At 37.9% G+C, this 12,586-nt stretch overlaps 8 non-coding genes across 8 annotated transcripts; all 8 read left to right on the top strand.

Moving 5' to 3' along the window:
- The first annotated feature begins 348 nt into the window (after positions 1-348).
- On the top strand, positions 349-422 carry TRNAT-UGU (transfer RNA threonine (anticodon UGU)). Its single transcript has one exon. It is a non-coding gene; the product is annotated as a tRNA-Thr (tRNA).
- A 776-nt stretch (positions 423-1,198) lies between these two features.
- On the top strand, positions 1,199-1,272 carry TRNAT-UGU (transfer RNA threonine (anticodon UGU)). The gene has a single exon. It is a non-coding gene; the product is annotated as a tRNA-Thr (tRNA).
- A 776-nt stretch (positions 1,273-2,048) lies between these two features.
- Positions 2,049-2,122, top strand: TRNAT-UGU (transfer RNA threonine (anticodon UGU)). Its single transcript has one exon. It is a non-coding gene; the product is annotated as a tRNA-Thr (tRNA).
- A 4,065-nt stretch (positions 2,123-6,187) lies between these two features.
- Positions 6,188-6,261, top strand: TRNAT-CGU (transfer RNA threonine (anticodon CGU)). Its single transcript has one exon. It is a non-coding gene; the product is annotated as a tRNA-Thr (tRNA).
- A 777-nt stretch (positions 6,262-7,038) lies between these two features.
- TRNAT-UGU (transfer RNA threonine (anticodon UGU)) lies at positions 7,039-7,112 on the top strand. Its single transcript has one exon. It is a non-coding gene; the product is annotated as a tRNA-Thr (tRNA).
- A 1,589-nt stretch (positions 7,113-8,701) lies between these two features.
- On the top strand, positions 8,702-8,775 carry TRNAT-UGU (transfer RNA threonine (anticodon UGU)). Its single transcript has one exon. It is a non-coding gene; the product is annotated as a tRNA-Thr (tRNA).
- Positions 8,776-10,364: 1,589 nt separating this feature from the next.
- Positions 10,365-10,438, top strand: TRNAT-UGU (transfer RNA threonine (anticodon UGU)). The gene has a single exon. It is a non-coding gene; the product is annotated as a tRNA-Thr (tRNA).
- A 1,589-nt stretch (positions 10,439-12,027) lies between these two features.
- On the top strand, positions 12,028-12,101 carry TRNAT-UGU (transfer RNA threonine (anticodon UGU)). Its single transcript has one exon. It is a non-coding gene; the product is annotated as a tRNA-Thr (tRNA).
- The last annotated feature ends 485 nt before the right edge of the window (positions 12,102-12,586 follow it).

Raw genomic sequence — 12,586 nt, 5'->3', positions numbered from 1 at the left:
GAGTCTGTAGCCAGATGATGTGATCTAATGAGGATTTTGACAAGTCTGTGCAATTTCACTAAAGATTGTGTATGAGCTTCTGGCAAAGTGGCTCTTATCATATCTACAACAGTGGATTATGTCAAGAGTTGGACAAGCTCAAACTTTATCAGAGATTAACCAAAGTTTAGGGTTTTAATATCAGTAATTCAATAAAGATTGTATTTTTTGTCACTATTGAAGCCCTAAAAATTAGTCCAGTAAAGAAAGAATTTGCATAAGTCGTCTATCTCTAGACATTCAAGGACACTGAAAGACATGAGGTGAGGGCGATTCTACCAGTAGTGCTTTCCTACTCTTAAACAAAGTGGTGCTGTGGCTTAGTTGGTTAAAGCGCCTGTCTTGTAAACAGGAGATCCTGAGTTCGAATCTCAGCAGTGCCTTCTTTTCATAGCCTCTTACAGAAGTTTCTATGTTTAACAATGTACTTTCCTTGTAAAAATACTATAAAGTCAAACTTGTCTTTCTCATATCCCTTCCTTAGATAGTGCAATGGAGAGATTCTAAATCTGTGTTGTCAAAGTACTCAAAAGGAAGAAGATGTCAGCCAATGTAGGATGGCATCAAGCATGCCAAATGAAAACAGTGGGTTTACTTTTGCCAGACTGAAATGTTAGAAAAGTTTGATAGCAGCCTTCTTGAACAGGAAATGCTGGAAATACTCACTGCTTGGGCTGAAAAAGATAATTTAGAGTTTCAACATTGGAGATGAAGGTAACTTCAACAAGTATGGGATTCAAAAACCATGCATGCAGAGCACAATGGATTAGTAGTCATACGCCATAACCACTCGGCAGCTCGTCTACAGGAAGAGTCTGTAGCCAGATGATGTGATCTAATGAGGATTTTGACAAGTCTGTGCAATTTCACTAAAGATTGTGTATGAGCTTCTGGCAAAGTGGCTCTTATCATATCTACAACAGTGGATTATGTCAAGAGTTGGACAAGCTCAAACTTTATCAGAGATTAACCAAAGTTTAGGGTTTTAATATCAGTAATTCAATAAAGATTGTATTTTTTGTCACTATTGAAGCCCTAAAAATTAGTCCAGTAAAGAAAGAATTTGCATAAGTCGTCTATCTCTAGACATTCAAGGACACTGAAAGACATGAGGTGAGGGCGATTCTACCAGTAGTGCTTTCCTACTCTTAAACAAAGTGGTGCTGTGGCTTAGTTGGTTAAAGCGCCTGTCTTGTAAACAGGAGATCCTGAGTTCGAATCTCAGCAGTGCCTTCTTTTCATAGCCTCTTACAGAAGTTTCTATGTTTAACAATGTACTTTCCTTGTAAAAATACTATAAAGTCAAACTTGTCTTTCTCATATCCCTTCCTTAGATAGTGCAATGGAGAGATTCTAAATCTGTGTTGTCAAAGTACTCAAAAGGAAGAAGATGTCAGCCAATGTAGGATGGCATCAAGCATGCCAAATGAAAACAGTGGGTTTACTTTTGCCAGACTGAAATGTTAGAAAAGTTTGATAGCAGCCTTCTTGAACAGGAAATGCTGGAAATACTCACTGCTTGGGCTGAAAAAGATAATTTAGAGTTTCAACATTGGAGATGAAGGTAACTTCAACAAGTATGGGATTCAAAAACCATGCATGCAGAGCACAATGGATTAGTAGTCATACGCCATAACCACTCGGCAGCTCGTCTACAGGAAGAGTCTGTAGCCAGATGATGTGATCTAATGAGGATTTTGACAAGTCTGTGCAATTTCACTAAAGATTGTGTATGAGCTTCTGGCAAAGTGGCTCTTATCATATCTACAACAGTGGATTATGTCAAGAGTTGGACAAGCTCAAACTTTATCAGAGATTAACCAAAGTTTAGGGTTTTAATATCAGTAATTCAATAAAGATTGTATTTTTTGTCACTATTGAAGCCCTAAAAATTAGTCCAGTAAAGAAAGAATTTGCATAAGTCGTCTATCTCTAGACATTCAAGGACACTGAAAGACATGAGGTGAGGGCGATTCTACCAGTAGTGCTTTCCTACTCTTAAACAAAGTGGTGCTGTGGCTTAGTTGGTTAAAGCGCCTGTCTTGTAAACAGGAGATCCTGAGTTCGAATCTCAGCAGTGCCTTCTTTTCATAGCCTCTTACAGAAGTTTCTATGTTTAACAATGTACTTTCCTTGTAAAAATACTATAAAGTCAAACTTGTCTTTCTCATATCCCTTCCTTAGATAGTGCAATGGAGAGATTCTAAATCTGTGTTGTCAAAGTACTCAAAAGGAAGAAGATGTCAGCCAATGTAGGATGGCATCAAGCATGCCAAATGAAAACAGTGGGTTTACTTTTGCCAGACTGAAATGTTAGAAAAGTTTGATAGCAGCCTTCTTGAACAGGAAATGCTGGAAATACTCACTGCTTGGGCTGAAAAAGATAATTTAGAGTTTCAACATTGGAGATGAAGGTAACTTCAACAAGTATGGGATTCAAAAACCATGCATGCAGAGCACAATGGATTAGTAGTCATACGCCATAACCACTCGGCAGCTCGTCTACAGGAAGAGTCTGTAGCCAGATGATGTGATCTAATGAGGATTTTGACAAGTCTGTGCAATTTCACTAAAGATTGTGTATGAGCTTCTGGCAAAGTGGCTCTTATCATATCTACAACAGTGGATTATGTCAAGAGTTGGACAAGCTCAAACTTTATCAGAGATTAACCAAAGTTTAGGGTTTTAATATCAGTAATTCAATAAAGATTGTATTTTTTGTCACTATTGAAGCCCTAAAAATTAGTCCAGTAAAGAAAGAATTTGCATAAGTCGTCTATCTCTAGACATTCAAGGACACTGAAAGACATGAGGTGAGGGCGATTCTACCAGTAGTGCTTTCCTACTCTTAAACAAAGTGGTGCTGTGGCTTAGTTGGTTAAAGCGCCTGTCTTGTAAACAGGAGATCCTGAGTTCAAATCTCAGCAGTGCCTTCTTTTAATAGCCTCTTACAGAAGTTTCTATGTTTAACAATGTACTTTCCTTGTAAAAATACTATAAAGTCAAACTTGTCTTTCTCATATCCCTTCCTTAGATAGTGCAATGGAGAGATTCTAAATCTGTGTTGTCAAAGTACTCAAAAGGAAGAAGATGTCAGCCAATGTAGGATGGCATCAAGCATGCCAAATGAAAACAGTGGGTTTACTTTTGCCAGACTGAAATGTTAGAAAAGTTTGATAGCAGCCTTCTTGAACAGATAATTTAGAGTTTCAACATTGGAGATGAAGGTAACTTCAACAAGTATGGGATTCAAAAACCATGCATGCAGAGCACAATGGATTAGTAGTCATACGCCATAACCACTCGGCAGCTCGTCTACAGGAAGAGTCTGTAGCCAGATGATGTGATCTAATGAGGATTTTGACAAGTCTGTGCAATTTCACTAAAGATTGTGTATGAGCTTCTGGCAAAGTGGCTCTTATCATATCTACAACAGTGGATTATGTCAAGAGTTGGACAAGCTCAAACTTTATCAGAGATTAACCAAAGTTTAGGGTTTTAATATCAGTAATTCAATAAAGATTGTATTTTTTGTCACTATTGAAGCCCTAAAAATTAGTCCAGTAAAGAAAGAATTTGCATAAGTCGTCTATCTCTAGACATTCAAGGACACTGAAAGACATGAGGTGAGGGCGATTCTACCAGTAGTGCTTTCCTACTCTTAAACAAAGTGGTGCTGTGGCTTAGTTGGTTAAAGCGCCTGTCTTGTAAACAGGAGATCCTGAGTTCAAATCTCAGCAGTGCCTTCTTTTAATAGCCTCTTACAGAAGTTTCTATGTTTAACAATGTACTTTCCTTGTAAAAATACTATAAAGTCAAACTTGTCTTTCTCATATCCCTTCCTTAGATAGTGCAATGGAGAGATTCTAAATCTGTGTTGTCAAAGTACTCAAAAGGAAGAAGATGTCAGCCAATGTAGGATGGCATCAAGCATGCCAAATGAAAACAGTGGGTTTACTTTTGCCAGACTGAAATGTTAGAAAAGTTTGATAGCAGCCTTCTTGAACAGATAATTTAGAGTTTCAACATTGGAGATGAAGGTAACTTCAACAAGTATGGGATTCAAAAACCATGCATGCAGAGCACAATGGATTAGTAGTCATACGCCATAACCACTCGGCAGCTCGTCTACAGGAAGAGTCTGTAGCCAGATGATGTGATCTAATGAGGATTTTGACAAGTCTGTGCAATTTCACTAAAGATTGTGTATGAGCTTCTGGCAAAGTGGCTCTTATCATATCTACAACAGTGGATTATGTCAAGAGTTGGACAAGCTCAAACTTTATCAGAGATTAACCAAAGTTTAGGGTTTTAATATCAGTAATTCAATAAAGATTGTATTTTTTGTCACTATTGAAGCCCTAAAAATTAGTCCAGTAAAGAAAGAATTTGCATAAGTCGTCTATCTCTAGACATTCAAGGACACTGAAAGACATGAGGTGAGGGCGATTCTACCAGTAGTGCTTTCCTACTCTTAAACAAAGTGGTGCTGTGGCTTAGTTGGTTAAAGCGCCTGTCTTGTAAACAGGAGATCCTGAGTTCAAATCTCAGCAGTGCCTTCTTTTAATAGCCTCTTACAGAAGTTTCTATGTTTAACAATGTACTTTCCTTGTAAAAATACTATAAAGTCAAACTTGTCTTTCTCATATCCCTTCCTTAGATAGTGCAATGGAGAGATTCTAAATCTGTGTTGTCAAAGTACTCAAAAGGAAGAAGATGTCAGCCAATGTAGGATGGCATCAAGCATGCCAAATGAAAACAGTGGGTTTACTTTTGCCAGACTGAAATGTTAGAAAAGTTTGATAGCAGCCTTCTTGAACAGATAATTTAGAGTTTCAACATTGGAGATGAAGGTAACTTCAACAAGTATGGGATTCAAAAACCATGCATGCAGAGCACAATGGATTAGTAGTCATACGCCATAACCACTCGGCAGCTCGTCTACAGGAAGAGTCTGTAGCCAGATGATGTGATCTAATGAGGATTTTGACAAGTCTGTGCAATTTCACTAAAGATTGTGTATGAGCTTCTGGCAAAGTGGCTCTTATCATATCTACAACAGTGGATTATGTCAAGAGTTGGACAAGCTCAAACTTTATCAGAGATTAACCAAAGTTTAGGGTTTTAATATCAGTAATTCAATAAAGATTGTATTTTTTGTCACTATTGAAGCCCTAAAAATTAGTCCAGTAAAGAAAGAATTTGCATTAGTCGTCTATCTCTAGACATTCAAGGACACTGAAAGACATGAGGTGAGGGCGATTCTACCAGTAGTGCTTTCCTACTCTTAAACAAAGTGGTGCTGTTGCTTAGTTGGTTAAAGCGCCTGTCTTGTAATCAGGAGATCCTGAGTTCAAATCTCAGCAGTGCCTTCTTTTAATAGCCTCTTACAGAAGTTTCTATGTTTAACAATGTACTTTCCTTGTAAAAATACTATAAAGTCAAACTTGTCTTTCTCATATCCCTTCCTTAGATAGTGCAATGGAGAGATTCTAAATCTGTGTTGTCAAAGTACTCAAAAGGAAGAAGATGTCAGCCAATGTAGGATGGCATCAAGCATGCCAAATGAAAACAGTGGGTTTACTTTTGCCAGACTGAAATGTTAGAAAAGTTTGATAGCAGCCTTCTTGAACAGGAAATGCTGGAAATACTCACTGCTTGGGCTGAAAAAGATAATTTAGAGTTTCAACATTGGAGATGAAGGTAACTTCAACAAGTATGGGATTCAAAAACCATGCATGCAGAGCACAATGGATTAGTAGTCATACGCCATAACCACTCGGCAGCTCGTCTACAGGAAGAGTCTGTAGCCAGATGATGTGATCTAATGAGGATTTTGACAAGTCTGTGCAATTTCACTAAAGATTGTGTATGAGCTTCTGGCAAAGTGGCTCTTATCATATCTACAACAGTGGATTATGTCAAGAGTTGGACAAGCTCAAACTTTATCAGAGATTAACCAAAGTTTAGGGTTTTAATATCAGTAATTCAATAAAGATTGTATTTTTTGTCACTATTGAAGCCCTAAAAATTAGTCCAGTAAAGAAAGAATTTGCATAAGTCGTCTATCTCTAGACATTCAAGGACACTGAAAGACATGAGGTGAGGGCGACTCTACCAGTAGTGCTTTTCTACTCTTACACAAAGTGGTGCTGTGGCTTAGTTGGTTAAAGCGCCTGTCTCGTAAACAGGAGATCCTGAGTTCGAATCTCAGCAGTGCCTTCTTTTCATAGCCTCAGTACTGAAGTTTCTATGTTTAACAGTGTACTTTCCTTGTAAAAATACTATAAAGTCAAACTTGTCTTTCTCATATCCCTTCCTTAGATAGTGCAAAGGAGAGATTCTAAATCTGTGTTGTCAAAGTACTCAAAAGGAAGAAGATGTCAGCCAATGTAGGATGGCATCAAGCATGCCAAATGAAAACAGTGGGTTTACTTTTGCCAGACTGAAATGTTAGAAAAGTTTGATAGCAGCCTTCTTGAACAGGAAATGCTGGAAATACTCACTGCTTGGGCTGAAAAAGATAATTTAGAGTTTCAACATTGGAGATGAAGGTAACTTCAACAAGTATGGGATTCAAAAACCATGCATGCAGAGCACAATGGATTAGTAGTCATACGCCATAACCACTCGGCAGCTCGTCTACAGGAAGAGTCTGTAGCCAGATGATGTGATCTAATGAGGATTTTGACAAGTCTGTGCAATTTCACTAAAGATTGTGTATGAGCTTCTGGCAAAGTGGCTCTTATCATATCTACAACAGTGGATTATGTCAAGAGTTGGACAAGCTCAAACTTTATCAGAGATTAACCAAAGTTTAGGGTTTTAATATCAGTAATTCAATAAAGATTGTATTTTTTGTCACTATTGAAGCCCTAAAAATTAGTCCAGTAAAGAAAGAATTTGCATAAGTCGTCTATCTCTAGACATTCAAGGACACTGAAAGACATGAGGTGAGGGCGATTCTACCAGTAGTGCTTTCCTACTCTTAAACAAAGTGGTGCTGTGGCTTAGTTGGTTAAAGCGCCTGTCTTGTAAACAGGAGATCCTGAGTTCGAATCTCAGCAGTGCCTTCTTTTCATAGCCTCTTACAGAAGTTTCTATGTTTAACAATGTACTTTCCTTGTAAAAATACTATAAAGTCAAACTTGTCTTTCTCATATCCCTTCCTTAGATAGTGCAATGGAGAGATTCTAAATCTGTGTTGTCAAAGTACTCAAAAGGAAGAAGATGTCAGCCAATGTAGGATGGCATCAAGCATGCCAAATGAAAACAGTGGGTTTACTTTTGCCAGACTGAAATGTTAGAAAAGTTTGATAGCAGCCTTCTTGAACAGATAATTTAGAGTTTCAACATTGGAGATGAAGGTAACTTCAACAAGTATGGGATTCAAAAACCATGCATGCAGAGCACAATGGATTAGTAGTCATACGCCATAACCACTCGGCAGCTCGTCTACAGGAAGAGTCTGTAGCCAGATGATGTGATCTAATGAGGATTTTGACAAGTCTGTGCAATTTCACTAAAGATTGTGTATGAGCTTCTGGCAAAGTGGCTCTTATCATATCTACAACAGTGGATTATGTCAAGAGTTGGACAAGCTCAAACTTTATCAGAGATTAACCAAAGTTTAGGGTTTTAATATCAGTAATTCAATAAAGATTGTATTTTTTGTCACTATTGAAGCCCTAAAAATTAGTCCAGTAAAGAAAGAATTTGCATTAGTCGTCTATCTCTAGACATTCAAGGACACTGAAAGACATGAGGTGAGGGCGATTCTACCAGTAGTGCTTTCCTACTCTTAAACAAAGTGGTGCTGTTGCTTAGTTGGTTAAAGCGCCTGTCTTGTAATCAGGAGATCCTGAGTTCAAATCTCAGCAGTGCCTTCTTTTAATAGCCTCTTACAGAAGTTTCTATGTTTAACAATGTACTTTCCTTGTAAAAATACTATAAAGTCAAACTTGTCTTTCTCATATCCCTTCCTTAGATAGTGCAATGGAGAGATTCTAAATCTGTGTTGTCAAAGTACTCAAAAGGAAGAAGATGTCAGCCAATGTAGGATGGCATCAAGCATGCCAAATGAAAACAGTGGGTTTACTTTTGCCAGACTGAAATGTTAGAAAAGTTTGATAGCAGCCTTCTTGAACAGGAAATGCTGGAAATACTCACTGCTTGGGCTGAAAAAGATAATTTAGAGTTTCAACATTGGAGATGAAGGTAACTTCAACAAGTATGGGATTCAAAAACCATGCATGCAGAGCACAATGGATTAGTAGTCATACGCCATAACCACTCGGCAGCTCGTCTACAGGAAGAGTCTGTAGCCAGATGATGTGATCTAATGAGGATTTTGACAAGTCTGTGCAATTTCACTAAAGATTGTGTATGAGCTTCTGGCAAAGTGGCTCTTATCATATCTACAACAGTGGATTATGTCAAGAGTTGGACAAGCTCAAACTTTATCAGAGATTAACCAAAGTTTAGGGTTTTAATATCAGTAATTCAATAAAGATTGTATTTTTTGTCACTATTGAAGCCCTAAAAATTAGTCCAGTAAAGAAAGAATTTGCATAAGTCATCTATCTCTAGACATTCAAGGACACTGAAAGACATGAGGTGAGGGCGATTCTACCAGTAGTGCTTTCCTACTCTTAAACAAAGTGGTGCTGTGGCTTAGTTGGTTAAAGCGCCTGTCTTGTAAACAGGAGATCCTGAGTTCGAATCTCAGCAGTGCCTTCTTTTCATAGCCTCTTACAGAAGTTTCTATGTTTAACAATGTACTTTCCTTGTAAAAATACTATAAAGTCAAACTTGTCTTTCTCAAATCCCTTCCTTAGATAGTGCAATGGAGAGATTCTAAATCTGTGTTGTCAAAGTACTCAAAAGGAAGAAGATGTCAGCCAATGTAGGATGGCATCAAGCATGCCAAATGAAAACAGTGGGTTTACTTTTGCCAGACTGAAATGTTAGAAAAGTTTGATAGCAGCCTTCTTGAACAGGAAATGCTGGAAATACTCACTGCTTGGGCTGAAAAAGATAATTTAGAGTTTCAACATTGGAGATGAAGGTAACTTCAACAAGTATGGGATTCAAAAACCATGCATGCAGAGCACAATGGATTAGTAGTCATACGCCATAACCACTCGGCAGCTCGTCTACAGGAAGAGTCTGTAGCCAGATGATGTGATCTAATGAGGATTTTGACAAGTCTGTGCAATTTCACTAAAGATTGTGTATGAGCTTCTGGCAAAGTGGCTCTTATCATATCTACAACAGTGGATTATGTCAAGAGTTGGACAAGCTCAAACTTTATCAGAGATTAACCAAAGTTTAGGGTTTTAATATCAGTAATTCAATAAAGATTGTATTTTTTGTCACTATTGAAGCCCTAAAAATTAGTCCAGTAAAGAAAGAATTTGCATAAGTCGTCTATCTCTAGACATTCAAGGACACTGAAAGACATGAGGTGAGGGCGATTCTACCAGTAGTGCTTTCCTACTCTTAAACAAAGTGGTGCTGTGGCTTAGTTGGTTAAAGCGCCTGTCTTGTAAACAGGAGATCCTGAGTTCAAATCTCAGCAGTGCCTTCTTTTAATAGCCTCTTACAGAAGTTTCTATGTTTAACAATGTACTTTCCTTGTAAAAATACTATAAAGTCAAACTTGTCTTTCTCATATCCCTTCCTTAGATAGTGCAATGGAGAGATTCTAAATCTGTGTTGTCAAAGTACTCAAAAGGAAGAAGATGTCAGCCAATGTAGGATGGCATCAAGCATGCCAAATGAAAACAGTGGGTTTACTTTTGCCAGACTGAAATGTTAGAAAAGTTTGATAGCAGCCTTCTTGAACAGATAATTTAGAGTTTCAACATTGGAGATGAAGGTAACTTCAACAAGTATGGGATTCAAAAACCATGCATGCAGAGCACAATGGATTAGTAGTCATACGCCATAACCACTCGGCAGCTCGTCTACAGGAAGAGTCTGTAGCCAGATGATGTGATCTAATGAGGATTTTGACAAGTCTGTGCAATTTCACTAAAGATTGTGTATGAGCTTCTGGCAAAGTGGCTCTTATCATATCTACAACAGTGGATTATGTCAAGAGTTGGACAAGCTCAAACTTTATCAGAGATTAACCAAAGTTTAGGGTTTTAATATCAGTAATTCAATAAAGATTGTATTTTTTGTCACTATTGAAGCCCTAAAAATTAGTCCAGTAAAGAAAGAATTTGCATAAGTCGTCTATCTCTAGACATTCAAGGACACTGAAAGACATGAGGTGAGGGCGATTCTACCAGTAGTGCTTTCCTACTCTTAAACAAAGTGGTGCTGTGGCTTAGTTGGTTAAAGCGCCTGTCTTGTAAACAGGAGATCCTGAGTTCGAATCTCAGCAGTGCCTTCTTTTCATAGCCTCTTACAGAAGTTTCTATGTTTAACAATGTACTTTCCTTGTAAAAATACTATAAAGTCAAACTTGTCTTTCTCATATCCCTTCCTTAGATAGTGCAATGGAGAGATTCTAAATCTGTGTTGTCAAAGTACTCAAAAGGAAGAAGATGTCAGCCAATGTAGGATGGCATCAAGCATGCCAAATGAAAACAGTGGGTTTACTTTTGCCAGACTGAAATGTTAGAAAAGTTTGATAGCAGCCTTCTTGAACAGATAATTTAGAGTTTCAACATTGGAGATGAAGGTAACTTCAACAAGTATGGGATTCAAAAACCATGCATGCAGAGCACAATGGATTAGTAGTCATACGCCATAACCACTCGGCAGCTCGTCTACAGGAAGAGTCTGTAGCCAGATGATGTGATCTAATGAGGATTTTGACAAGTCTGTGCAATTTCACTAAAGATTGTGTATGAGCTTCTGGCAAAGTGGCTCTTATCATATCTACAACAGTGGATTATGTCAAGAGTTGGACAAGCTCAAACTTTATCAGAGATTAACCAAAGTTTAGGGTTTTAATATCAGTAATTCAATAAAGATTGTATTTTTTGTCACTATTGAAGCCCTAAAAATTAGTCCAGTAAAGAAAGAATTTGCATTAGTCGTCTATCTCTAGACATTCAAGGACACTGAAAGACATGAGGTGAGGGCGATTCTACCAGTAGTGCTTTCCTACTCTTAAACAAAGTGGTGCTGTTGCTTAGTTGGTTAAAGCGCCTGTCTTGTAATCAGGAGATCCTGAGTTCAAATCTCAGCAGTGCCTTCTTTTAATAGCCTCTTACAGAAGTTTCTATGTTTAACAATGTACTTTCCTTGTAAAAATACTATAAAGTCAAACTTGTCTTTCTCATATCCCTTCCTTAGATAGTGCAATGGAGAGATTCTAAATCTGTGTTGTCAAAGTACTCAAAAGGAAGAAGATGTCAGCCAATGTAGGATGGCATCAAGCATGCCAAATGAAAACAGTGGGTTTACTTTTGCCAGACTGAAATGTTAGAAAAGTTTGATAGCAGCCTTCTTGAACAGGAAATGCTGGAAATACTCACTGCTTGGGCTGAAAAAGATAATTTAGAGTTTCAACATTGGAGATGAAGGTAACTTCAACAAGTATGGGATTCAAAAACCATGCATGCAGAGCACAATGGATTAGTAGTCATACGCCATAACCACTCGGCAGCTCGTCTACAGGAAGAGTCTGTAGCCAGATGATGTGATCTAATGAGGATTTTGACAAGTCTGTGCAATTTCACTAAAGATTGTGTATGAGCTTCTGGCAAAGTGGCTCTTATCATATCTACAACAGTGGATTATGTCAAGAGTTGGACAAGCTCAAACTTTATCAGAGATTAACCAAAGTTTAGGGTTTTAATATCAGTAATTCAATAAAGATTGTATTTTTTGTCACTATTGAAGCCCTAAAAATTAGTCCAGTAAAGAAAGAATTTGCATAAGTCATCTATCTCTAGACATTCAAGGACACTGAAAGACATGAGGTGAGGGCGATTCTACCAGTAGTGCTTTCCTACTCTTAAACAAAGTGGTGCTGTGGCTTAGTTGGTTAAAGCGCCTGTCTTGTAAACAGGAGATCCTGAGTTCGAATCTCAGCAGTGCCTTCTTTTCATAGCCTCTTACAGAAGTTTCTATGTTTAACAATGTACTTTCCTTGTAAAAATACTATAAAGTCAAACTTGTCTTTCTCAAATCCCTTCCTTAGATAGTGCAATGGAGAGATTCTAAATCTGTGTTGTCAAAGTACTCAAAAGGAAGAAGATGTCAGCCAATGTAGGATGGCATCAAGCATGCCAAATGAAAACAGTGGGTTTACTTTTGCCAGACTGAAATGTTAGAAAAGTTTGATAGCAGCCTTCTTGAACAGGAAATGCTGGAAATACTCACTGCTTGGGCTGAAAAAGATAATTTAGAGTTTCAACATTGGAGATGAAGGTAACTTCAACAAGTATGGGATTCAAAAACCATGCATGCAGAGCACAATGGATTAGTAGTCATACGCCATAACCACTCGGCAGCTCGTCTACAGGAAGAGTCTGTAGCCAGATGATGTGATCTAATGAGGATTTTGACAAGTCTGTGCAATTTC

This window comes from Anomaloglossus baeobatrachus, chromosome 7 (genome assembly GCF_048569485.1).
Source record: "Anomaloglossus baeobatrachus isolate aAnoBae1 chromosome 7, aAnoBae1.hap1, whole genome shotgun sequence".
NCBI lineage: Eukaryota > Metazoa > Chordata > Amphibia > Anura > Aromobatidae > Anomaloglossus > Anomaloglossus baeobatrachus.
Note: the sequence above shows the minus strand (reverse complement) of the source record. Positions and strands in the feature narration are given on the sequence as shown.